General features: G+C 41.3%; 1 long non-coding RNA gene and 1 pseudogene across 1 annotated transcript; both read left to right on the top strand.

The window, feature by feature from the left end:
• The first annotated feature begins 416 nt into the window (after positions 1-416).
• Positions 417-5,228, top strand: LOC146889778 (uncharacterized). Its single transcript, XR_014999690.2, has 3 exons — positions 417-593; positions 3,445-3,542; positions 5,098-5,228. It is a non-coding gene; the product is annotated as an uncharacterized LOC146889778 (long non-coding RNA).
• Positions 5,229-13,516: 8,288 nt separating this feature from the next.
• On the top strand, positions 13,517-14,443 carry LOC146889779 (E2F-associated phosphoprotein pseudogene; annotated as a pseudogene).
• Positions 14,444-27,964: the final 13,521 nt, after the last annotated feature.

Here is a 27,964-nt window from a genome sequence, read left to right as displayed (position 1 = left end):
GACAGATCAAACAGCTTAGGCTCCACAGGATTTAAAATAAAAACAAACTGCCACTTTTCCTCCTCATCACCTGCCAACACTGACGTATACTTTGAGTATCCAAACGCTTCTAAGGAATTGGTGTATGCTGATAGAAGTAACCGTCCTGAGAATTCCATGAGGCACGCATGTGGATGGACGAGGACACCGGAGTGTGGAAAGCCCTGGTGGCTGGCCTAAAGTTACCTCACAATGTATGAAAGAACCGAAACCTACCCCCAAAGTCCTAGACTGCAAGGCAGAGCTTTAAGTCACTCTGCTGTGGTTGCTCAGTTTTCTTGTTTTGTTTGTACTCCAGATATCCTGAGTGGAATACTGTCTCAGGATGAGGGAGCATGTTTGTTTGTTTGTTGTTTTGACTGTCATTTCAGGCACTTGTAATCTAGAAGGCTCTGGCATTCCCTCACCTGACGTTGAAATGAAAACCTGTTCAGCCATAGATATTCAATATTCACCTCTTAAGACTGCTGCACAGAGAAACCCTGTCTCAAAAACAACAACAACAACAACAACACAAAATCACCTCTTCTGAGACAGCTTTCTTGCTGTGGCACGTATGTATACCTCTTTTATAGCATACAAGAACCTGTAAGTTGAGTAGTTAATAAATATTTATGATGTCACCAACGGCTTTAATGGAGCCTTTTCCTCAAAGCATCCGAATGGAAGATGGTAGACTTCAACCTTACAAAGAAAAAAAAATAGTAACTTAAGGTCAGATATTCAAAATGACCATTGGAGAAGATGCACTGAACTAATCAATATGGTGCTCCATCTAAGCTGGTGGCAGATGAGGCTTGGATCATCAGAAGTTACCAGCTGTGCAATGGTAAAGAGCGAGGGCACAGGAAGTGGGAACAGCAGTGAATAGAGGGGCTTTTTGTGGGATCCAGGTCACCGCAGGATGAAAAGAACTAGATATGACCGACAGTAACAACAATTGCATCAGTTACGGCTAAGTGCAATGTATTTATATTTTGTCCTCATGTAAAGTGTGAATTCTTTCCGTTTGGGGTAAGTCCCATGTATCTTTGAACCCCAATGTGTAGGACATTTACTCTATTATTTGGGGGACTAAATGCCTGGATAAATTGTTGGCACAAGGAACTGTTTTCTAAAGTCTCTTGTTTCTCTTTCCTTTATCTTCCTCTCTGCATCTTTTTACTCTTTTGCAAGGATTCTGTTTCTAGTTTTCCTCTCTCGCTCTCTTCCCACAGTTGCTCCCAGTTTTGTTTCTCTGATCCTTTGTCATTTCTTGCAGTTCCGGGTATCTCCATGCTGAGCTGCAGGATTCTAGAAGCTCACAGGACCTGGGCAGGGGTGACCATGCCTCACCTCTCAACCTCAGGCATCTTTTACCTTATTTTACTCCCTACCTTCTTTCACAGACCCTGAATTATTCCTCAGAGTTGGGGGGGGGGCAGACACCGTAGCTGAAAACATAGGTCGGTGCTGAAATAGCCTGAAGAATGAATGACAGTGGTTGATCTTGGTGCTGACTTTGCGAGAGGACCGGGGTGGTGAGTCACCTTCATGTTAGAGGCTCACCCAGGGAGAAATTTTATTGCTTGATTGCTCTTAGAGAATGAGGTTAAAGAAGATTTTTTTTTTAAAAAAAATAAAGCAGAACGAAATGACCAGTTTTAATAGTTTAACTATAAAGGATTTCTACACTTCTGGCTCTTTTTTTCCCCATCTGTTAGAGAAAAGAAACCATCTCTGGGTCTTTGTCTTGCAAGCCCGCTTTCATCTGCTCCCCAGGACTATACAGTGCTATTCAGGAGGAAGGATGACAGAGGCTGAGCTCACACCTCCCCTGGTGCCTTAAAGGCCATCTCTTTTAGTAGCTAATCGACTGAACAGACAAACCCGCAATTCGTGCTTGTATAGAATTTAATCAGATCCCCTCCCGTTTATTCTTCTTGTCTGTCTTTCAGAAAGTAAGTTTCACCTCGAAAGGGCTTGGATCAATTCTGAAAATATAAGCTCAGCTTTTTCCTGCCTACAATTGTTCTGGAGATGCTAGCCAGTGACCTAATTCCCTGTCTCTTCTTCCAGACACTGCGGGGATTTCAGTAAAGCCACCTTCATCCCTCAACTGCAAACATAACCCAGCGTGATGACCTTTTGCTACAAAAGAAAACCTGGGGCTCTCTGAATCTCATATTTTTAAAGCACATTTCCTTTAGACACCAGTTATAGAATGCCTATAGTATGGTTAATATTTCAAGAGACTGTAGGGAATATCATATCTTATTAATGTGATAGCAGGGTATTTTGTGCTTGGCTCTGGAGTTAGACTTCGGAGTCAATGGCTTCTACCATCACTTTGAGGGTTGCCATCTTTGGAAAATTAAAGAATACCTCTTCAGAGTTTTCTCCTACTAAATGAGGAAGATGGTCCCATGTTAAAGTGCTTGGAGGAAGGCTCAAAACAGATGGAGCCAGATATGCACTGAACATAGTGGCAACTCAATATTAATACTCAATGAAATTTAGCAAATATGGAGGCCAGTTGAATAGAGAGACAGAAAGAGAAGAGATGGTGTACTACACACTTCTGATTTTAGCCATATTGGGACAGATTGGATGCTGTTGCCCGGGTTACTGTCCAGTGAGGCTGTCCAGACTGATACTTAGGGGTTCTTAAAATGCCCCGAATCTCTAACTTAAACTTGAGGCAGTCTTATTGGATAATGTTGATGCCAGGGAATAAAAATAATTTTGAATTTCAAAGTTAGCCAGATAGACATTAACAATAAAGTAACCACCCTAATCTATCAAATAAAAGTGACTGGTACTTGTCTAGTATTGTTGATGCTTTCTGGGAAATTGGTTTTGTGGGGAGGCAGGAGAAATTCTTCTCAAAATTATAATGCAGAAATAATATCCTTTAAAACTGTCATCTTAGCTGGGCAGTGGTGGCACACACCCTCAATCCCAGTAATTGGGAGGTAGAGGCAGGTGGATCGATGTGAGTTCAAGGCCAGCCTGGTGTACAGAGTGAGTTCTAGGACGCTCAGGGCTGCATAGTGAAGCCCTGTATTGAAAAGTCAAAAAAAAAAACCAACAAAACAAAAACAACAATGACAAAAATCATCTTTTTAGAGAAAGGCATATAGTTATTGATAGAACAGGGGCGTCTTCCTGCTTTTTTCTTCAGTGACTCTGGTACAAGTACAACACAGAGACCGCTCTCACCATTGCTGACTGTGCTGGACATGTAACAGGCAGTTTCTCATGTGGAAGAACGGGAGCATGGCTTCTCAGCCCGGCAGTGGAGTAATTACCGTGATGTACTTGAAAGCAAGGACTCGGGAGAGAGAATGTGCGAATTTGAGTGCAGAGGCCCTGTTTACTAGCAATCGGGTCTCAGACAATTCACTTTAATCTCTCACCTCTTAGGTGTGGACCGAGCCCTTCTCTCCAAGATAGAAAATTATTAGTGTTACAGAAGAAAAACGCACTTAGGTACCAGCTCAGTGTATGAACTCAAGTGCTCGGTGAGTGGTCATTGTTGTTACTATTATCAAAGGTTAATTTTAATTAATTTTATGTGGTCTTTCCTTGGGATTGGGATTGTCTTTCTTTTTGTTTTCTGATCCGGTAACAGGCTTTGTATACTAACTTGGTCCAGAATAATCAAACTACTTTTAGTTGCTAAGTTGTCCATTTTAGTTGCTAGGTTGAAAGGTCATGTCAGAGTTTTTCAATGGAAATTTGCTTTTTCTTTTGGAAACACAAATGGACCAATGTGAAATTTTGACCACTTCATCAAATGGACCTTATTATTGATATCCCCATTTTGTACAAAGGCCGCTGGGAAAAGATATGAAATTAGACGTCAGTATAGTCTGCTAGTTAAGGCAGAGAGCCAGGCACCAAGCTACAAGATCATTTCCGCCTCTGCCGTGGCTAGTCAGTCGCCTTACCTCATTTAACCTGTGCCTTCCAACTTCCAAATGAGGATAATAGGGCATTTCTACCCACACAGGGGTGATGGGTAGCTTAGCTAATTGACGTCTGCAACATCCTAGGAGATAAAAGGCGCAGCGGGGATGTAAAGGGTACTCATGGGAGAACAAAGCGAGATTGTCAGGATGATGAAGATGTAACAGAACTAATAGATCTGGTCACAGGACCCGGTAGACCAGGAGGCTGTGGCAACATGGAGACACAATGCTCACTCATAGTTTGGAGAAGCCCACTCCAAGGATGCATCTTTTCACATTTAACAGTCGATTTCTCTGTGTTGCGACTCCTTCCACCATCCCCAAACACACTGGTTTGAAAAATGGTCAGTTTCCCAAGAAATTTCCAGTCCTTCTCCTACATTTTGCTGAACCCTGGTCTCTGTAACGTTGAGGCATTTACTCTAGATGAAGGACCAGAGATTATCTAGGGGAAAAAAGTAGCTAGATATATGCATTTAAAAAAATTTTTTTTAAGTTACTTTTCTCCATCTCCGTGTTCAATTCAATTCCAGTCAAAAACCTGTTTCACCTGTCCGTGTTCATGGTAGTAAACGTTGGCTTGATCAAAGTCACCGTTTCCCCCCTTTTCCATCTTGTCATTAGATCTAATATCTGTGCCTGAACCATCTGGTTTGACAGCCATAATAGTTGAAATATTTTCCCTTGCAGTTCCCAGAAATGCCCCTTGGGGCAAATAAGCATTTGGTAGACTGGAGTAAATATCAATAGGCAAGGACATTTCCTGCTTGCTCTTTCTGAGGAGGTCTGTGGGGGAGTCAGAGCAAAGGGTAAGGACACCTGCTGTTTAGTTGACAGTTTTATAGAGTCATTTCAGCTGGGACATGCATTTTTCAAGGTCCCAAAGAATTTTATCTCATTTCTATTCCACAGCAGATAATGAAATAGCATGTTGCTATTCACCTGACGGTGTCAGTAACCTTGAAGGGTTTGAAAATTTTGCAGAAATTTAAAAAAAAGAAAGAAATTGCCCTCCATAAAAAAATGCCTACGTGAACACAGAGTTCTTTGAGTACATTGCTCCCCCTTTCCTATCACCCTTATCAGTGTTCTTTACTGACTACAGATATCCTTAAAAAGTCCAAAGGGACCGGGAGTTGAGATCTGAGAAAGAAACACCTAACATTCGACCCACTTTAAAAACGTAGCCTTGATTCTCTTGACGCGTAAGTACCTGGGGTGGAGTCATCAATTTGTACCCGGTGGCATCTTGAGGGTGACATCAGTGAGGCATTTTGTATTTTATGTATTAACCATGTCAACATTCCATGTGAATTTCTTAGCTTTGCATAGATCACACTAAACTCAGAGGCCAACTGAACAGCACAGGTATTTGAGCTTCTTGCTTCCTTGGACTTTTGCATTGAAATATTGGGGATTAGTGAGAACTTAAAACCTATTGACTTTTCACCATAATCATTTGAGGTGAAGGTTAGGGAAAGAATTAAAGAGACCCAGTAGAGCAAAAAGAAGGGAGTTTTGGTTTGACTTCTTTCCTTTGAGTAGTACACGGTATCTTGAGTTTGTTTTTGAATTCTGTTCCAGTCTGCCATACATGAGATCTCAAGTTTGCCACAAGGAGTCCAGTCATTTCCATTTTTTTTAAAAAAACAATAAGCTATAAATAATACAAACAATGGCAGGATTGTATTGGTTTCCGCCTGACGCATGCTGGCTGTGGGCTTTTTTCATAATCCTTAGGTGGAAAGTAGGAATTCTGTCTGAGCTTCAGGGTGATCCGTGGCCTTTTCCAAGATTAGCTGAAAAGACAGCTTGCAGGAAGTAGGTGTCCTAGCCAGACACTCGTTGTGGGGTTTCTCAATTATTTGTGTAAGAAGGTTCCTGGCTTTAAACACGGGGAATGTAGTTTCCCAGGCCATGAGACAAAAATAGATGCCCGTCTTTCTCGCTTCGCAGGATTTATGTGCAAGCAAATTATCCTTCTTCCTTTCCCTCGCTCCAGGCTCATATTATTTTTTCCTTCCCATGGCAAGCGACAGTATTGCTTGGTTTCTACTTATTAGGGGTTGCTCATGAGATGGCTCACTTCCCCAGGGGAAGGCTTGTGCAATGGGCAATGAAGGATCACACTTACAAGTTCACTGTGAGTCATCTCAATAGTATTTCAAATGGTGTCGACCCCCCACCAAATCATCATCGCACTTAAGCAGAACCATGCTTAAGATTGCCTCTGGATTTGTGGTATGGCTCATAGTGTTTTCATGTTTCCATGTGTGCCTTGATGATACATTAATGACTAGCTTTCATCTGAACCCATTGGTCCATCTTTAATTGCTACACACTTGATCAAGCCACGCTAAGGATTCCTTGGGTGAAGCCCGCGCGGCAGAAGCCCTGGTTGCCTTTGCTCCCTTGCGCTGTCCGCCATGTACATTATCTACATGTTGTGCTAACAGGAGGCTTCCAGGATTGAGCACTAATCTTGGAAGAAAAGCCATTATACAGAAAGAACACTGGGAACTGTGTCTATTCCATTTGCCTTGCACAGAGTATGTGCATAACAAACACTTGATCTTTTAAGGAGCATTAAGGGGGGAAAAACGGTGAAAGAATGTTTTTAAATAATTTTTTTTAGTCCCTTGTTTTGAGAAAGGAAATGATTCATTTGGAATCGGTTCAATGGTTCAGGCAAAGGTCTATATCTTTGTGTAGGCTCAATCCCATTCATTCAGGGAAATATAGTTCTGAAATTCTTATTAAGCATCTGTCATACACACACCATGCTGTGTACTGTTATGTGTGTCCACCAGTGCCTAAGAGCACAAATTGTATTAAATCTCTCCCTCTTCCATTGGAAGTTTTCTTTGGGTGAGGATCCTTTAAGACAAGGATCTTAAAAGGAAATTACATTTCCCTAACATTCAATTAGAAGGTAGGTTCAGCATTAACGAAGAGGAAGTGTTGTCTTCTAGGTCCCACGGGGGCTTTACCCAGCATGCTCTCTTGGTACTCAAAGGTCAACATCGTGCTGAATCCGAGGATGAACGGTTTACATTTTTTTGCAGGACACATGGACTCTAGGCCAATGATGTAACTCTGCGGTTCTAGTTGAAAGCAGCCATTTGCAGACACAATGTAAATGAAGGAGCACGACTTTCATCTAGCAAAACTTCATAAAAGTAAGAAGAAGCTAGGTTTGGTGGTGAGGACCGGCCTCAACAAAATCCCCTCTTACCATTACGTGGGAATTTTAGATATGTAGTAAAGAATATGAAGAATATGAAGAATATACGCATAAAAAAATAACAGGACAGAAGACATAGGAAGTATTAGGAGGACGTTCCAGTAACTGAAACCCTGAAATCACCTGCGTTTATTTTTTCTCAGCTTTTATACCCAACATAAACGGGGGTGGCAGTTGGGGAGGGAGGTAACAAGACTTTATTATCACAATACAAAGGACAACACAAACAACTGCTTCATCCCTCTGAGACACCAAACCGTTAGCGTTCTGTTGTTTAGGTAGCGAAGCTGTTCTAGGTCATGCATTCTGAAGACCCTCTTCCCCAGGTGACATCATAGTTCCAAAAGAAGGAGCAGAAGTGCATTTGCATATCGTGACCTCCTGTCAGGATGGCATGGAGCTATCTTAATTTCAAAAGAACCAAGCAATCACTTCCTGAGTTGGGCTACACTTGTCAGTCTGCAAACTCTCTGACCTTCGGACAAGGTGGAAATTGGCCTATATGTCTCGGGTTCCACAGTCTGGAAACTGGGCCATAGTGTATTCATGCTACAACAGTAGATGGAAGCATCTGATAGTGCCTGCAGCTAGATAAATACATTCAACTGTTGTAAGAGTTCTAATTGGTCTCAATAATAAAAGCCCAAAGCCAGATATCGGGTTAAATGATGAAAGATAAGAGAGAGACAAAGGAGCAAGTCACAGCCAACTCTTACCTTGTTAACTCCTCAGCCAACAAAGGGCTGATCTCATGTCTCCTCCTGCCTCTTATTCCTCTCTCCACCCGTCTGTATCTCTTCCTGTCTGTCTATACAGACCTCCAGAACTCTATGGTTAACTAGTGGCTAGCTCCACCCACCAACACTCAGGCAAGCTTTATTTGTTAGAGTACAGACAAGATAGCATCACATCACAATTTTTTGACTGCCAGAACTTCAGAGATTGAGCAGGGCTCTAACTAATTTTTAGTATCTTTCAATTGCCTGTACAATTTGCATAAAATGGTGTGCAAAGGAGTGAAGGTAAAAGCAGTAACCTTGCTCATGCTCTAAGAAGCTTACAGGGCACATTCACACGCGGAAGCAAATCAAGACCTTAAAATGACTTTGTTCGGTTAGAAAGCGGTGTCTATCCAATCAGGCCTGTTCCTCCATCAGCACAGCTGCTCTGACTGGTGAGGAGCCTTCACTCAGAACACAGCCTAGGAGGAAGAGGAGAGGATTCCTGACTCATACAGACTCTCATAGCCTTGGTACTGTGCTCCACCCTCCTGCTGGAAATAACGGAAAAGAGAAGTTAATGCTGTTTTCTTAGCAGTACCCAGGGTCATTGCAAGGCTCACACTATCATGACAGCTGCCATCTCTCCTTGCTGCCTTGACAGAATATGCAGTCATAGGTGGCATCTGGCAACTTTAAAAATAATGTCGCTAACATTTGGTAAAATAAGCGCACCTTTTTCATTGTTGTAGATGCTTGATAAGAACTTTAGAACCGTATTTCCCTGAATGGATGGGATTGAGTCTACACAAAGATAAAGTCCTTTGCCTGAGCTATTGAACAGATTCCAAATGAATTATTTCCTTTCTAAAATCAAGGGACTAAAAAGATATTTACAAACACACTTTCATGGTTTCCCCCCCTTGGTGCTCACCGCTTCCTGTAGCACTCACAGAAAATCAAGCAAAGATTCTTTACCGATAAAGCAGCAGGAGTCACTGGGAAAGTTATTTTGTGGTATTTGGACGCAAATTTCAAATAATAACTGTAACACAACCATCGAACCCAACAGTCCTTTTGCAATCTGGCTCTTGGTTCTATTAGTGCAGCATTTGATGGTGCTGTTTGTCATTCTCTTCTTGGGAAATTCTTTTGGGTCCTTGAACTTAGAATTTTCTTTTAAGATGGAACAGACCCAATACCCTTACATTCCAGGCTCTTCGCCATCTCTTTCAGCCCTTTCTTGTTCATACGACTTTATTCCTTGATCCTGACTGAAGAAAGGGGAAAGGAGTCATTTGTTCCGCACTTGAAGTATGTCGCCAAGGATCTGGAGACAGGAAACATAAATACTCTCCCTGAAGAGGTCACAGTCCAAGAGGGACTGTGAGAGAAGGGGAGACAGGAGGGAAGAGGATGGGAGGTAAGAGAAGACAGCAGCGCCACCGTTCACAGATCAGTGGTTCTCAACCTGTGGGCTGGGAGCTCTTGGCGGTGTCAAGTGACCTAAGGTGCCAGTGGTCACTGTAGACCATTGGAAAACACAGATATGTTCATGGGTATTCATAGAAGCAGCAAATTACAGTTATGAAGTAGCAAGGAAAAAATTTTATGGTGGGGGGCACCGAAATGTGAGAAATTGTGTTGAAGGGGTGCAGCATCATCGGGAAGGCTGAGAACCACTGTCGGGGATGCTGACAGAGGTCAACACCTCTCACGTCGGAGGTGTGGTGAGGGAGAGCTGCACACATGGAGGCCTCAGTATGAGTTGTCAGGATAAAGAAGGTAGATTTGTACTTTGACGCCCCCCCCCCCAGACTGTATATCTGTTTTATTATTGCACATGTCCCTGTCATTATCCTCCTTGGAGCAGAAGCTTCTGGAAGCATCATTGTTGACCACGGTGTTGCTGACACATGAACAGGGCTAAGGATTCAACAGTACTTACTGAGGACAGACATGGCTATCCACACTTTGACTATGAAAATGAAGGTCAGAGCTTGAAAACAAGTTTTTCTTGCTTTTTGCTTACGTTTACCTAGCGAAGGGTTGCAAACTTTGTCTTCACCTCAACTTCAGTCCTTCATCGTCAGAGACGATCCCCCTCGCTGTGCCCAGTGTGGCCAAAGTAGAATTATTTTTTTTTGCGTTGAGATGACTCCTCTTATGAGATCACAATATCAAGTTTCTCTTTGTACTCCAAGACTCTTGAATGCAGGAAATGATTGCAGAAGAGCATAGAAGGCAAAGATCATTTATGTGGATATAAAATTTTTGACAATTTTAGCATGTAGCCTGGTAATTAGTTCTACATCCAAATAAGCATGTATTAGTGTCATTCAATATGCATACAATGTAAGTTGTAAATATAAGCCTCGTGTCTGATTTTACGTATTAAGACTTTTTTTTAAAAAGAAAGAAGTGTGAAATTAGATTTAATTCAACAAAATTAATTTAATTTAATATTTTAAAAAATGTTGCTTTAAAGGAGTCATTTAAAATATACTTTATTTTTTAAACTGCATATTTTAGACTTTGTGGCATGTCTCTGCGCATATGTCATGTTTTCAGAGGTATGAGTGTGCATCTGTGTGTGGGGTTGTGTGTATAACTCTGTGTGTACAGAGGTGGAGGCCAGAAGAGGATATCGGATGCCCCCCTCCACCCAATGGCTTCTCTCCCTTATTCCTTGAGACAGAGTCTCTCAATGAGCATGGAGCTCTCAGGTTTTTTTTTTTTTTTGCTACTTCCACTGAGTCTCCTATCTTCCCCCTATCCCCTTGAGCCTCCTATCTTCCTTCTCCCTATCCCCTGGTGCCAGGATTACAGATGTCCAAAGCTGTGCCCAACTTTTCACATGGATGCTGGGGATCTGAGCTCAGATCTCACGCTTTCAGAATAAGGCAGTGCTCTTAACCACTTCAGCTCCTCATTTAAATGTCTTCGTTGAGATTGGCCCCATTGGAAGTGCTCGACACCTGGTGTGGTGTGTATCCACTATATTGGACAATGCAGCTACAGAGTGTCTTTAGCAATGACTTTGTGGGAGGCCAACAATAACATTGGGTTTTCATGTCTGCCTTCACTATGGTTCTCCCTTCCTGGTTTAGTGACTTCAGGACTTGAGCTCACGTGACCGGAAGACACATGGAGGTTGGCGGGACTGTCTGTAGCAAAGCTAAAGAGGAAAACTTACTGGGAAAAAGATCAGTGCTGAAGCTTGAGCCCTTTGTCTACCAGCATTTCTCATCAGAAAAAAAAATCTAAAAGATATATTGATAGACATAGTTACACTGGTGGTGTATTTCGAGACAGGTTGTATTTCCAAAAGGACCACAACACTGTGGCTGCCACTGAGATCTGGAGAATATAGTGCAGGATCTTCTAACTCAGGAGGAATGGAAACCTGGTAGTAGCTGCTCACTCAAGCTCATCTTTCTAGAGGTGTTCTGGGGAGGTGGACTGAAGAAATACACGAAGTTGCATGGTTTTTGCTTTATTTGCATTTACTTATTTTCCCACATAACTATGCGTGGCTGTTAATGATGTTCATGAACTAACTGCCAGTCCTTGTCAAGGCATTCCCAAGATGTTTTTAATACCTTTTTCTTCTCTCTAACTGACCATCAAATGCTGAAAATTCTTTCTTCATAAAAGTGTTTACATTCTCTATCTATATCTCTCTCATTACTCTCTCTATCCATCCATCCATCCATCCATCCATCCATCCATCCATCCATCCATCCATACATCTATCTATCTATCTATCTATCTATCTATCTATCTATCTATCTATCTATCTATCTATCTATCTATCTATCCATCCATCCATCCGTCTAATCCCTCAACAGGTCTTATTATATAGCCCATGGACTTGGATTTGAACTCTTCTTACCTCATTCTCCCTAATTCTGGGGTTGTTCATAATTTATCACCATGCCTAATTTCTGTTTTACTCTTAATATATCCTGTGGGATGATCTCCCCAATCTGCGATTCTTGATGCTTTTCCAGCCACTTTCATCAGCATCTTTCCAAGACAGCTCTCCACTTAAAAACATCTTCGACCTCCCTCACTTCACAAATGATGGCATTTAGACTGAAAAATGGCACATTATTTAGTCCAGCCACACTCTTTTAAAAAAATGGAGACAATGGATTTAAATTCACACCCCATGATTCATTTCTGTTTTCTACCATGTGCTCTACCAGGAAAATAATGTCCAAACTCTTTCATCTTCTTTCTGGACTCTGTTCTGTTTAAATTCTGTCAAGCTAACATTTCACTCTCATAGTCAAGCCTGCCAACACACAATCCCTTAAAGAGACATGCATCCAGTCTCTGCACAGACAGCATATCCCATGGAAGGAATTCTGTAAAGTGGCTAACTTGCACAGGCTGTGGGAAATGGCTGTGCCGGTGGTAACCCAGACCATAAAATGGGTGGAGAATAGAGTACCAATGTTTTTGAAAATCAGGCTAGGATTCTGCGTCTTCAGGAATTGAAGTAGATGAGAAGGACAACAGACAGCCTTTGAGTAAGAGTGGGGTGGCTAATCTGGCAGAGTATGCCGATCCCATTAGAATCAGCTGGGAGGCTGAAGCAATGGCTCAGACCCAATGTCAGTCCCCACTATTTATTTGGCATCCTCTTCCAGCCTCTGTGTCCTGTATTTAAATGCACCACGCACGCATGCACACACACACACACACACACACACACACACACCTTTAAAGTCAACTGGGATTGGAGTTGTTTTGAGGTTGTTAAACAATAGCTCAAGGAAAAAAATAAGGCTAAATATGTTTAATTTTTGGTTTCATTCACATTCTAACTTCGCACATTTATGAGGTGTTAATGCTTAAAAAGACACATTTTTTTACAAAAAGTCATGGTTTTCTCTTTCTCTTGAGTTCTCTGTATGTATATGTAGTGTATATGTGTGTTCATTTAGGTATATGTATATGTTTGTTTGTGTGGAGGCACATGTATGTTGAGGCCAGAGGTTGACACTGGGTATCTATCACTATGACTGTCCATCCTATTTTTTGAGACATTATCTCTCATTGATTCTAGAGTTTATTAACTGGGCTAGACAGCTGGCCAATGGGCTCCAAGGAACTGCCTGTCTTTGTCCCCTCAGCACTGGAACTACAGATAGGTGCCACTACTCTTGATTTTTTGACTTGGATACTGGGAATCCCAACCTAGGTCCTCATGTTTGTGTGGCAGGAGCTTTACTTGCCAGACCTTAGGATCAGCTCTTCAGAATCAATGCTTAACGATTCTCCAAAGATTTCAAAATCTCAAAACATGGGATACACAATCTCATGAGACAAGAATCAACAGAGATTGATGCGAAGTTGACTAGAAGGTCATGGACTTACTAGCCAGATTCGCTTTTGTATATCCTTTACCTAATTCTCTAAGTAGCAAACTCTACGGCTAGAGTAGCGCAACAGAATAGCATTAGATAAGGATAATTGGCTTTAGGAAGGGTACCTGCCGATTATACAGACATCCCAAAGTTCGTGGACTGCGTAGGTCTCCCTAGGCTGCCATGAACCTGCTCCAGGAAGACTGTGATTCTCTGCGAGGCGGAAGAGCTGAGTGATGAGGAGCTGACTCCAAGCAGTTCCAAAGAAGTGGAAGAACTTTTACATGGAGCTCTTGACCAAAAATGAAAACTCATCTGGGAATATTTTACTGGAGAACGTGAATCATCTAGTGAAGATGAATTTGAAAGAGAAATGGAAGCTGAATTAAACGATACCATCAAAATGATAAAGGATAAGTCATCCTCTATGGGGCAGGGTCTTCCTCAGAAGTTGGGAATGCTGGAGGAGTCACAACACAGTACTAGGATGTGGTCTGTTTGATTCCAGTTCTGAGGAGGAAGACAAAGCAACATAAGCGACCAAGAAAAAGAAGAAACGAAAACATCACAGGATTCCAACAAATGATGAGTTGCTACATGATCCCGAGAAAGATAACAGAGAACAAGTCTGGGTTGATGCACAGAGATGTGAGCACCAACGTCAGAAACAGCAACCTGTTCCAGACATGATGCTTTGAATCGCCCTGTCTGCATGGCTGTAGTCATGCGCTTTGATTGCCAAAGACATGAATCCTTCAAGACTCTCGGCACCGAGCAGTGCTTGTGATGAATTGTTCTGTCATCAGAGAGGAGGTTTCAGAATACAAGAATCCAGAAAACAGGAAGAAAAAGCAGGGTGCTTTTAAGATGAGGTCTAACCCTGAAGGTCCCGTGGAGACAGAAGTGGAAGAGATCTATCACCCTGTCCTGTGCACAGAGTGTTCTGTTGAAGTGGCAGTCTGTGGCAAGAATGAAATCTTCCATTTTTTTCAATGCTTTAGTAAGCCATTCCCAGCACTGTGTACAGCAAATATGGACTCTTACTTTTCTTTTTCCTGTTCATATTTCTCAGTGACATTGAGTCATTACAGCAGTATTTCATCTTTATGAAAAGAGTGGTTTTCAACCTCTATCTCTTCTTCTTTCTTTCTTTTTAATTTTCCCATGAGTAATGATTTATTCATTTCATTTTTGGTGCATTTTTGGAGAGACTTTGGGGGCTTTTTATTTATTAAATTAGCTTCCTAGATTTAAATAGTTTTGGAATAAGTATTAATTTCTTAGTGTTTGGTCTGTTTTCTTTTGTTATGACAAAGTACTGGAGGTTGGTGCCATATAAAGAAATTAGTTTTAGGGGTTGACAAGATGGCTCTGCACTTGGTAGGCAAGCCTGGCAACCTGGGATTGTTTGATCCCTGGAGCCTGAAGTAAAAGGACAGAATAAGTCTAGAGCTTTCTTAGGACTAACCTAAACATGCATGTACTTACATACTCACACACACATACATATATGCACTCACACAATGCACAAAAGCACACTCACTCACACACATACACATCCACAAATTTGCATGCACAGACACATGCACACACACAGAGAGGATCTAAAAAATAAACGAGTGTTGAGAATTGGGGAAGGTAGCAGACCGAAGCGAGGCAACAAATAGGGGCAAAGTTCAGCGATGTGCATATGAAAATGGCATCATAAAAAAAGCCTGTTTCGTAGGCTTACTAAAAACATTAAATATACTAAAAAAAATGGATCATTGAGTAAGAGGAGAGAGAGAGGAAAGGAGGGAGCGAGATAGGGTTGAGGGGGGATTAATAAGGGAGTTTGTTTATATTTATAATGTTCATTATGGTTCATCTTGGGGAAACTTGCAGTGAGTCATATTCAATCCATCTTCCAGATTTGAGAGCCCCTTCCGCTCTTTAGTCTTCTCTGCTTTGGTTCTCTTAATGGTTCAGTTGTGTATGTTATTTTAGGGTGCTGATCAAATAGGGCTCTAGTGACTTCTCCACTGAGGCAAGCACTAAACAAATCAGAAATTATAGGAAAGAAATAGAACATTATGAACATTAGAAGAAATTTTAGGAAAACAATTTCATAGACGAAGACAACTCAGCACTCAAGACTTAGATCCTGGGGGCTTGGGAAAGAGACACATTTAACAATAAAAAAGTAAAAAAATGTCTGGGTGCGGTAGTATACTCCTTTAATCAGGAGGAGGCATGTGAGTCTCTGTGGATCTGAGGCCAGCCTGGTTTATACAGTAAGTTCTAAAACAGCTGGAAAGATACAGTGAGATTCTGTCTCAAAAAAAATTCCAAAAAGGTAGAGAATAAAGAAAGTGTACCAGTACAATTGACACTGCAAGATAGTCTAAAAAAGCACTCCATTGACAGAAGGATTTTTATTGTACTCAGATTTAAAAGAGCCCTCTCGAATATAAAAAGAACATGTTCAATTTAAAAATTGTATTTATTTTTAGTTAAAAAATGTATGGATTAAAAGAAAACAACTTTAGGTTAAAGAAGAAGCCCAGCTAATCAATGCACATGGAAATCCATTGAGATTCACTCATAGGAGTAGTAAATTTGAAACAGTAGCAAGCCAACAGTCCTCCTTCCTTCCTTCCTTCCTTCTTTCCTTCCTTCCTTCCCTCCTTTCCTTCTTCCCCTTTTCTTCTCTCTCTCTCTCTCTCTCTCTCTCTCTCTCTCTCTCTCTCTCTCTCTCTTTCCTTTTTTTTTTTGAGATAGGATCTCATTGTGTACTTCTGGCTGTCCTGGACTTCACTGTGTAGACCAGACTGACCTCAAACTCACCTGCCTCTACCTCCAAGTACTGGTATTCAAGCATTCACCACCACACCTGGATACATATTGCTTTTCAACCCCCAAAATTTAAAAAACGAATGGTCAAACACCTACCTCCTGGTGAGAATCCAGAGAGATGATGCTTGCATTCATTGCTGATGGGGTCATAAACTGCTGCAGCTCTTTGGAAAGCAATTTGGCAATGGGCACTAAGGTGCACGCACACTTTGGGATCCTGAAATTCTACTTCCCATAACTTATTGTGTAAAAATGAAAGCACTAGTGCACAAAAGATGTGATGCATATATAAGGATGTTTACTACAGCTCTGTAAGCGGTGGTGAACAAGCAGAAACAACTGTGGTGTCCGTCAGAGAGAGCATGGCTTAATAGCTCCTTAGTCTACCATTAGATTTCACACCTGGGAATGTTGGGTACTATTGGGTGAGAAATATGAGGTGCAACTGGAGATGGATAAATTCCAGATAGGTAGATCAAATTAAAAAAAAAGATACTAAGCTCGAGATTATGTATGTGTAAATCTCTGAAACACTGAAGAACATGAGGGAAGCTTGGACAGAAGTGCACTATTTTGTTAAAATACAAATGGTGGAGAAAAGTAAACCAGAGACAGGTTATTTAAATTATATAATGACATTTCTACTCTTTTACTTATTCAAAATATATAGTCCTTTGTAAGCATTAAAAACCAAGAGAATCCCAAGACTTTATACTTGAAAACATCTGTTTAGATAGAAATACACTACCAGAAGTACTGGGTATAATAAGGCCCTTAAGAATTCTTCATATTGTAACTTTTACCTCCTAATTAGGAAAAGGCTTAGGAAACTGCCTAGAAACAATTAGGAGGTGGGAAGACCTACAGAGAGGGCAAAGGACAAGATTTGCTGCCTTCTGCTGCTGTTCTCCTAGTACCCATGGCCATATCCATGGCCACCCTCAACCCTAGAGGAGCTCCCCAGTAGAGATTCTGATCCATGTGTGCAAAAGAAAATCTTCATATCGATGGGTACTCTCCATCCAACCCTGCAAGTGCTTATCGACATTGATATTGAGCATCTGCTACAGGTCAACCAAAACTAAAGATGAAATGGTGCACATTTGCCCTGTGGGATATTAGAAGCAGCTAGGGTTTGGGCCTGAATCACATGTTTATCACAGCATAACTTGGAGCAAATAAAGAAGCTTGTCTGAGCTTTAGCCTTCTGTAAAAGTAGCCAATCGGGGGCAATGAGATGACTTAGGGAGTAAACACTTGTCAGTGAGACTGACAACCTGTGAGAGGTGAGAACCAACTCCTGCAAGCTGTCCTGTGACGGTCACACACATGCTGAACGTTGAAGTGTTACAGCTCTGGAGGAAAAGGTATTCTGACTTGTCGGGAAGTCAGGCTATACCTGAAGCTGGGTTCTGGTGGAGGACAGTCTTCTGACAGAATGTGGCAAACCTGCGAGAGAGAGAGAGAGAGAGAGAGAGAGAGAGAGAGAGAGAGAGAGAGAGAGAGAGAGAGAGAGAGAGCCGTTATAGCTGAGCTCTGCTCTACCTCTCTAAGGGAGTTTTCCCAGCAGAGGTATCTGTTTACTCTCAGATCCCATCCAAGTTGTTACTTCTGCTTCACTCTCCTAAGGGGGAAACCCTTGGAGAAATGTAGGAGTCTGCTCTGGTTCCTAGGAAAAGTTGTTACTTCTGCTCTTCTCCCAAGGGAGTTTCCCAGAAGACCAGAAGAGGTACCCATTTCTTCTTCTGGGCTGCCCCCACCCCCAGGGGAGCTGCCCAGTAGAGATTCTGCGAAAGAAAATCTTCAACCAAATCTCTTGTTTCAAGAGATTTATTTAGGAAGGAGGAATCCAAGAGAGTGGCTGCCTCCCTCAGAGTGGAGGACGGCTGCTAATTGAACAGGCAGAGGGAATTATATAGGGCATCTTAGGGTTGGAGTTTTTCTGGGGAGAAGATTTTCAGGGGGAGAGGATTGTTCAGATTTCAATCTCCTTGCGCTTGGACACGTTCAGATTGTTTAGATTTTGTGCTCAGATATTGGTTGGTTTTCCTGCTCAGGGATTGGTTAGTTTTGTGTTCAGTTAGTAAGCAGTGGATTTATCTCTGGTTTCAGGGTCAACGTGTGTTTTTTTTTTTACTGGCCCCTTTTAGTCCTTAGACTCTAGTTTTCAGGGTCAGTGTGTGTTTCCTTCACTAACTCTCGTGCCAAAGTCTGTTTCTTTGGCTCAGGTTTCAAGGTCAGGGTGTGTTTCTTTCCTTCCGGTTTTACGGCCAATGTGTTTCTTTCACTGACTCTGGTTTCAGAGTCAGGGTGGGTTTCTTTGGCTTTGGTTTCCCGGTCAGTGTGGGTTTCTTTGGCTGGCCTTTTTACCCTATAGTATGCATAAACACCCTCCCCACCCCCACAATACTAATAATGTAAAAACAAAAAAAATTAAAGTGAGGTATGAAATTGTTGAAGAATTAATTTACATTATAAAAATATTAAATGTAGGCATTGTGTTATTGATAGTGTTCTTATGGAGAACAAATAAAATTTGACCCCAATTTTAAGGATCTTCTACCATCTCACAACATCTGCATTTATCTTTCTACTTATATTCTGTTGAAGATTTTGATTTAATATGTTCATTATTATTATACTTTTCCTATTCTTGGTTCATTTCTCATTAATGGAATGTGGATAAGTAGCTAAGTGGAAGATAGATTTTAATTTGGAAACCCCTGAGATGTGTTTTTCTCTGTTTCTTTTCCTTTTCTTTTCCTTTTTTTCTTCTTTTCTTCCTTCCTTTCTTCCTGTCTTTTTCTTTCTTTCTCTCTCTCTCTCTCTTTTTTTTTTTGGTGTTATTTTTCAAGACAGGATTTCACTGTTTAACCCTGGCTGTTCTAGATCTCACCCGGTTCTAATGAGACCCGACTGGTCTAGAATTCAGAGATCCACCTGCCTCTGCCTCCTTAGTGATGGAATTAAGGGGATTAAATGTGTGCACTGCCATTGTCCAGCTGAACTGTATTTTTTTTTTCATTTTGCCAATTATTCTAGAGCAGAGCCATCAGGTGAGACCCCAGTGCTCGGCATTAACAGTCTTATCCATTTTCCTTATTCAATTGTTTCCCTCCTTTTTGGTCAACTATGACTGGCTATTATAATATATACTTCAACTTACATTTTCTTAAATATTCTAATACTTTAAGTCATTTTTTGCATAAATGAACCTCTCAACCTTGCATAAAACCCTTAGGAGACTTCCAAAATATGCTATGTATTTTGGGTTGCATACAAAATAGTATTCTGCATTTGAACAGGATTATGAACCAATCTATAATACAACCCTGGAAATGTTAGGTGTTCATCCATCAACCCATCCATCCATCCATCCATCCATCCATCCATCCATCCATCTATCCATCCACCTACCCACCCACCCATCCATCAATTCACCCACCCACCCACCCACCCATTTGTTCGTCTAGTCAGTCTGTCCATCTATCAATTTATCCATTCATCCATCCACTCATCCATCCATCCATCCATCCATCCATCCATCCATCCATCCATCCATCCAAACCTTCCATCTATCCACCCACCAACCCATCCCTTCAATATATACTAGGCATGTGTTATTTCCCGTTAGGCTCTGGACTAGATGATGAGTATTTATGTGTATATAAGATAGATCAGCATGTCTTTTGGTCTTCCGGATTTTTCTAGTGACAGAAGACAGACAAGGACTGGTTGACATTAAATGCATAGTAATCTAATTTTAATAGTAAGTACTAAAGAGAAAAATCAGAAAGGGTCTGAAAAACCATTGTTTTTGTTCAAGACAAGAAGACTGTCTTGAAGCCAAGAGGCAAGAATTTTTGAGCACAGTGGTTAAATTAGAGGTCTAGAAAACAGGAAGTCAGGCAGATTAGAAGGAACAATCAGATCTCAGGTGACCGCAGGTGGCTCAGTGATGGGACAAATGAGAAGATTACCTTCAATCCCTCTTTCAGCTTCTATCAAGGAAGGAATTTCTCAGGATCTTGGGCAACAGGTCAGTGAGGCCACATCGGACTATGAAAAGACAATAGGAAATGGTTTTCTTTCCAAACAGCACTAAGTTTGCTACAAAATTGGCAGCTTCTTGTAATGTCATTAATTTCAAAGAAAGTGGTGGATCAAAGATCAGGTCTGATGATTGCGCAAAAGCGAAAACAAATTCCTCCTTGGGATAATGTCACTGTGAAGCCCCTTACAAATTCTACACTCGAGTTACAGACTTCAGCACAATGCTTAGGCCTATGATTAAACTTCAGCAACAAATTAGGGGCAATTAAATGTTTTCTAGTCTCCTGCACACCCGAAACGAAAGCTGTGAAAAAAGGGCGTAGCGCAGGCAATTAATTGCCAAGAAATATTTAATAACCTCGCCTCTGCTACATTAAACACGAGGCATGAGAGCTTCATTCCAACTTAATCATGAAGTTCCCTGAAGCCATGGGCAAGCTGCAGCAGCACACTAAAGGAAAAACCCCGAACTCGGAGCTTATTTAATTTGCAACTCTTGCCACTTCACCTCACACCTGAATTCTTTATCCTTTGGGCACACATAATATAACCACAATGAACTGTAGTAACATCTACTTTATAGACAGAACTTTCATCTACCCACAGTTTCCTCTCCTTTGTAAAAACCATTTGACTGACTGTCTCAGAATGACAGCAACCCATCTTCTCTCTTTGTAGCCTCTTTGTAGTCAAGGACCATGCTGAATTCAGGAAAGAGGTTATTTTTTATGCCATCATTTTGCTTTAATAATAGAGCAGAAACCCCTTTAATGTTAATATTCACTAGCAAACGACATTGTTTTAAAAGTACGGATGCTATTTAACATGGCATAGACTTATGTTCTAATGAACTCATGCTAAGATGAAAATAGATGTATGCATTTCATACATGGGGCATTGTTTAGCTTAGCTTATTATTATTTTTTTTCCCTTTGTTGATACTAGAATTGAACCTAGGGCTTCATAAATGCTAAGCACGAAGTCTCTGTCACTGTGCTATATTCCCAACCCAAGACTAGTTTACTTTCATCGTCCTCAGAAATCTTATCCTCGCTTACAGCTGAGTGAGGTCTTTCACCGCAAAGTCCATTTATAATAAAGTTTTGAATATCTCATGGAACTTATTGAATATACTCCAAGTGGTAAAATTGGCTGTGGGATTCTTTTTACAACATCGTGAACTTGAAGAAGCATTAGCTTCCTTAGAGCCACTGGGGCTGACTCCTGTGCTTCCTGGCAATTTGTAAAATATGGGTATCTTTCACCGGTTTTCTCTCCTGGGCCCATTCTATTTAGAGAACATATTTGCAACAGGCGGCACTGAGGTAAAGCCCATATTGAAAAAAAAATCTAAAAATATAACAGGATGGAGGATAAATGCCCGTCACTAGTGTCAAAATTTGCAAAGGCAGATCTCATTGACTGCATTTGCCATGCAGGATGGCAGCAGGAAGGAGTCTGATGTTTGTATTTAAGGAAGTGTTCACTACACCATTGGACTGGGCCGTTAATTCTTCTCATCTAACTCTTGCTAGAAAGGAGGCCACTGTAGACTTCTAACTTTGGAGAAAATGTTTAAGTTTGGCTATGGTCATTCTGCTTAGGATAGAATATTTGAGAGTGGAATGTAGGCATACAGTGTCTAGGGAACAAGGAGGCTTCTTGCTTGTGTCTCTATGTGGGAAAGTGAGTTCTGGCAGTCAACAGTTAATGGTTCAGTGAAGCGTATATTGAAAGATGCATGTAGATGGCTACTTCTGTTTTTCATTGAGATTTGAGCTATTTTTGAACCAGTGGCTTCTCCAAAGAATTCCCATGTCCAGGAGCAGAAGGACAAACTCCCTGGAGACTTGAATGGCTCTCAATGCATACACTGTACCACTGGCGGTTTTGTGGTTTAAAGATCACTGACAGTCCTACTGGGTTCAATTCTTACTTGAGCTGGCTTCTTTGAGGTTACTAGCTCCAAAATCAGGGGTGGTTTATTAATTGCCTAGGAATTTCTTCAAGAGCAAAGGATCCTTGCTCTGCTTTCAGAAATTCTGAAGGATGTGGAGTTGGGCGGGGAGGGGGGTTAATAAGGCATAAAAATTAACATTGTACCAACAAAAATAAAAACAAAACAAAATGGAATCCCCAGGTGACTGCCAGGCTTTGTACTGAGCCAGCTTGCCGAGGCCGTCACTCTTGTCTCAGGAACCAGCTTATTTTGGAGCTGAACCCTGACCTTGTCCTCATTAGTATCACACACTGGATACTGCTGCTAACTGGTTCCATCGGAGAATGTATAACCTTGTCTCTGATCTTGCTAGAGGGCAGCAATGTAAGAAAATAACCAAATAACCCCTAATACTATGGAAGCAAAACTCGATGTGTGATTTTAATATAGCCCGTTAGTTCCCCCTATACAATTTCAAAAAAGGCTTTAATCTTCAAGTGAATATCTACATTTGAGTAAAGAAGAAAGGAAAACCTAGTGGAGATATATATATATATATATATATCCACTAACGGTCTCCCTTAAGCTTTTTCCCAGTAAGAATGGTTTCACGCTTTTTAATGACCCTCTTAAAGAATATGAATTTAAATCATTTTTTTCCAAGCAGGAATTATACACCTTTTAATGAATTCGCATAACTGTTAGAAAGAAATGTAATTTTTCTCTTTTAATCACTCTGAGCTTCGTATGGGGTCTAATAGGTCCCAAACAAAGGCTCTGTGTGTGTGCGTGTGAGAATCAAGTTATTAAACAGTCTGCCCCAGCCTCCCCACTAGGCAGGTTTCACAGAACTGGGGGGACTCCTCACTGTTTTGCCGTAAAACTTAGTCTGTGCACCAGGCTGGCTTTGGTGTCTGTTATGAATATTTTAAGTGGAAAAAAAGTAATCAAACAGCAAAGTGGATCTGTGTCAACATAATGCTGGAGAAAAAGAATGAGCTGGGAGAGACAGTATCAAGATAAAAAGTCCAAACCCAAACTTAAGACTCTGTTCCTTAAAGAGGACAGGGTGTTTTAATGGGCTAATTGAGTTATCTCAGTCTACCCAGAACCCACTAACCGAATGCCTTACTGAGCAATGTCTCCAGGTGGACTGCGGGGGTGCGGGACGCTGCAGAGAGTGCGGGAGCTCAACCCCAGCTGTTGTTGGAAGCAATGCACGCTGAGTGGCTTCGGCTCTGTAGAGATAGGCAAATGCTACACCCCAGGCTTATGCTACACTCCAGACCACTGGTTCACAAATGCAGTGTGCACAGAATCCCTAATCTCAAGGACAGTGCTAAATTAATCTTCTTTGGCTATGCTGCACTGGGACCACTGGTTCACAAAGGCAGGCTACACAGATGCCCTACCCCCATTGCAATGTTAAAATGCTGGTCGCTGGACGCCATCTACACGATCCCAGTTCATTGGGCCTGGAATCAAAGGCAAGTGAACAAGGATTTTCATTATCCAATCTTGTGGCTTAGATCACCTCTTGAACTAAGAATTCTAGGTAATACACTTGGTGAAAATGAACCCGGATTTCAGATGCAAATCCTTCCCTCATTTGTGCAAGGAAAGGAATGATGTATGGCATAAGGAAACTTCAGAAAATCAGAGAGAGAGAGAGAGAGAGAGAGAGAGAGAGAGAGAGGAAAACTATTCAAGTTTCCCAAATTTCAGCAATCTGTAACATCTAGCGTCTCTCTTTTCTCCAATTGCAGTGGCTTTTCCTCTGTGAGCATTCTGTAGCCAGATGAGGGTGTTGGCTCCCTCGGGACCGGAGTTACAGATGGTTGCGAGCTTTTATTGTGGGTGCTGAGAACCAAACACAGATCTTCTGGAAGAGCGACCAGTGCCCTTAACCATCGAGCCATCTCTCCAGGCCGTTGTTTCGTTCTTGTATTTCCATTTCTAACCAGTTGCTTTGGCTTTTCAAATCCCAGGAGTAGTGCTGGACAGACAGGAGGAGTTTCGTTCACGGGTTGCGCCAGCTTTGAAATGTTCAGGCTCCTTCGACTCTGCTCTGAACTCACTAGGTGCTCCCCACCACCTTACGGCTTGGCCTCTTCTGGGGCTTCCATAACAACTCGAGTTAGAGCCCACAGCCGCCTCTGGTTTATGATCCGCCAGACAGCAGACAGTTCTGGCTGGTCAGACTCCATGGTGCCTTCCTGCCTAAGCCATCAAGGCTGTGACTCACGTTTACTCAGTCTAACCTAAACTGGGACTATTTCATACATCTGCCTTCCCCGGACATCTTTTATTTTATTTTATCATCATCAGAGTCTGCTTTCAAACATTATTGAACATTATTCAGTTCATTCAAACATTATTGAAGTACTAAACTGCGCGTGGCAAACTCAGCTCAGTAAACTTTCAAGAGTACTCTCTGATAGATGCCAACCTTTCAGAGCAGGGGAAACTTTACCAAGTGAACTAGAAAAAGTGTGGGAGGACTGACCTGGATTCCAACGAAGACAGGAGCAGGTGCAATAAATAATCGAAAGCACAGAATGAATAGTATCTATTTTGAAAAATATTTTTGTGAGGTTCACGGGGGAGATGGACACTTGCCTTCCTTTTTAGTGGGATGATCTCTGGCCTGCCTTCTTTGTGTCCCTAGGTCTTGTATGCCACTAATTAGATTGATAAATTAGTTTGATAATTTGATCCATATTTTCTTGTGGACATTAATATAGTTTCAATGAGCAATTAAATTTCTCAGATGAAAGGAAAATTAAAATTTTCTTCTTTTTGTTTTGTTTGGTTTGGGACCGTTTTTCTGTGTAGCTTTGGCTGTCCTGGAACTCACTCTGCAGACCCAGCTGGCCTCAGACTCACCAAGATCCACCTGTCTCTGCCTCTCAAATCCTGGGATTAAAGGCGTGTACCACCACTGACTAAATTTTTCTTGACAAACCTTCTTGTCAGTTGTAGCAGAGGCGCTGTACAAGAGTTGTATTATTATTATTATTTTGTCACTGCTGTTGTTTTGGATTTTGGATTTTTGTGTTTGTTTGGTTTGGCTTTGGCTTTTTGAAACAGGACTTATCCGTGGAGCCTCATGGGTCCTGGAACTCACTCCTGAGAGCTGGAAGTAAAGGTGCATTCCACCACTGCCCAGCTTGGGGGGTTGTATTGTTAAAGCAAACCATAGATCATTCTGTGTTGATAAAAATGAGAATTATTTTATATTTTGTTATATAATTGAAAAAAACCAATCATGTCACAAAAAGAAAATACCATTTGCATTTGAGTGTCAGTTTGTTTCATTTCTATGAATACTTTTAAAAGCATGAGATTATGAGAACATGACTTTATAGCTTGTTAAAAATTAACAGCATAAGATAAAAACATTCATACCACTCAAATTAATTTGTATAAACTTGTATTGCCATTGTCTCTCCGAAGAACTTCGTCAAATTGCTGAGTCACTCACTCTTGTGTGTTTATCCTTCAGAATTTTAAACATTATTGCAAACAGCGTTGTATTATCTAAACTAAATCTTGCACACAAACTTGCTTCTTACATTATTATTATAATATATCATCTAGGAAGAGAGTTTATGAGGATTTTAAATGGCTTCTTTCCTAATATAATCAGCTTTTTTTCCAAAAGTATTTCAAGTCAATTTTTATTTTGCTTAGTAGAATAAGAAATGCCCATTTTGCCATAACCATGGTGCTTGGTCTTATTGCAATTTTAGTCCACAAAAATTTCATGCTTAGTTTCCTTTGCTTCGTATTTGAACTGAACATAGCCTTTTCTTTTTAGTGGCGCTTTTGGAATTATTGTATCGGCAATAATGTGCAAGACTGAAAATAAATGCCAAGTGCTACAAAAAGCTTGTGTGCTTAAGAGTCGGGAGAAAACGCTGCCCGTTTTCCTTTAATGCCCGTTGTCAACTGTTGCTCAGACTGTAATGGCTTACTCTGACTTGGCCTCAGTATAAAATTAATAAATTATTCATATGCATGTTGTGAGGGCAAGATGAGGGAATTGATTCAGACATGTTTGGGAGAACGGAGAAGACATATAGGTGGGCACTATTTTTGCCTCATCACAACCAGTTTCACTGTAAGAAAGGTCATAGACCAATCTTACAGATCATTGGACCACCGTCTTCACTACTTTCAACTGCATTTATTAATATTATGTGTTAGTGGCATGGGAGTTAATAAACTAATAAGGTAAATCAGTGGCCCAGCATCTATGCCTAAGGAGGGAAAAGATAGACAAATTTAAAAGCAAGAGACATGGATTGCTTAAAGTGCACTAGTTTGTTCACTAGTAGATACAATATGTGTTGTCAATAAAATATTTTTGAAAACAAGGACAGAAGAGCAAAGTGGGGAGAGTTGCTCGAAGTTGGATATTGATGTTGAAGTGCGACTGGATGGGAAGGGGAGGGAAATAGGGGAATAGGGATGTATAGGACAGACAGTGAGACTGGAGTGGATGGGACTCCCGTGGCAACGCAGAGGTCAAGAAGGTTCAGCTACCACTACCAAAGTAGTGACAGCATGCCTTTTGACAGAATGGTACCCTACCATTGTCCAGTGCTGCCTTAATGATGAATACTTTAACTATCCATTACTTACAGGCAGATGTTAACCAAGACATCAGTACCCCTTTTACAATGTAATTAGCTTGTTTTTTTTTTTTTTTTTTTTTTTTCAAGCCCGGGAATCAAGAAGAAAGCACTTTTAGTCACGGTCTCTGCTTCAGATCAGGAAGCAATTACTGATGATCGTTGGTTCAACTGTTCTTTCAACATGCACGTGTCAGCTCACTGCAAGGCATTGAATCAGACATTGCAGACAGAGTGAGGTACCCGCGGCATCTTAGCGATTACGTTCTAGAAGGGAGAGATAGTGATTAGAGAAGGAAACACCGCATCAGTGCGCAAGAACTGGGGAAATAATTCCAAGCTCCATGGAAGAAATAGGAATAAATAGCAATCTCCAGTCTTCCACAAAGATTTTTTTAATGTTCATGTGCTAGCAATTTAGTTATGCACAAAACAGTTGAGGTCCATGTGTTCCTAGAGCTTACATTCTTTACAGAGAATGAAGTTAAGCGAGCTAAAGAAGGGATGAATTAGATAGGCCCCATACTCTGGATATTCACCTGTAGAAACCGGTCCCTGTTGTGATACTATTTAGAGGTCAGGCCCTAGTGATATGATGGAGCCGTGATACTTTGCCTTCATTAGTAGTTCTATAACAGAGACCTTGGCGAAAGCTCACATTCCATTTCCCCTTGTGAGGACATATTGAGAAGACACTGTCTGAGAAACAAGAACCGAGTGTTCACCAGACGCCAAATCTGCTGGTGCCTTGATCTTGAACTTCCCAGCTGTGAGTCGTAAACCCTTGTTTGGAAGCATCTTGGCTTATGGTTATTTCTTGATAGCAGCCTAAGATACCTAAGGAATGCGGTGAAGAAAGGTCATTCTCAAAGGAGGCTGCTGTAAGCAAGAGATGAAAAACGCGGAGAGCCTGGGAAAGAGCATTCTGGGCAGGAAAAGAACAGACGCAAAGATCTGAAAGGAGGTGACTCTGCCTATTACGGGAACAGAAGAGGGATAAGGATATCTCTAGTGGAGGGAAGGACACGGGAAGTTTATGGAGACAAGCAAAAGATGCTAAAAAGATCACTTCAATGGGGTAAAAATTGAAGGGAAGAGGAGAAATAGAAGCAAGGAGAAAACAGGCGTGGGTTCTTGCTATCCTCTGAGAAGTGGGGTTGGTTTAGT

The sequence above is a fragment of the Myodes glareolus genome, chromosome 26, assembly GCF_982192425.1.
Source record: "Myodes glareolus chromosome 26, mMyoGla1.1, whole genome shotgun sequence".
Lineage (NCBI taxonomy): Eukaryota > Metazoa > Chordata > Mammalia > Rodentia > Cricetidae > Myodes > Myodes glareolus.
This window is presented reverse-complemented; position numbering and strand designations above follow the sequence as displayed.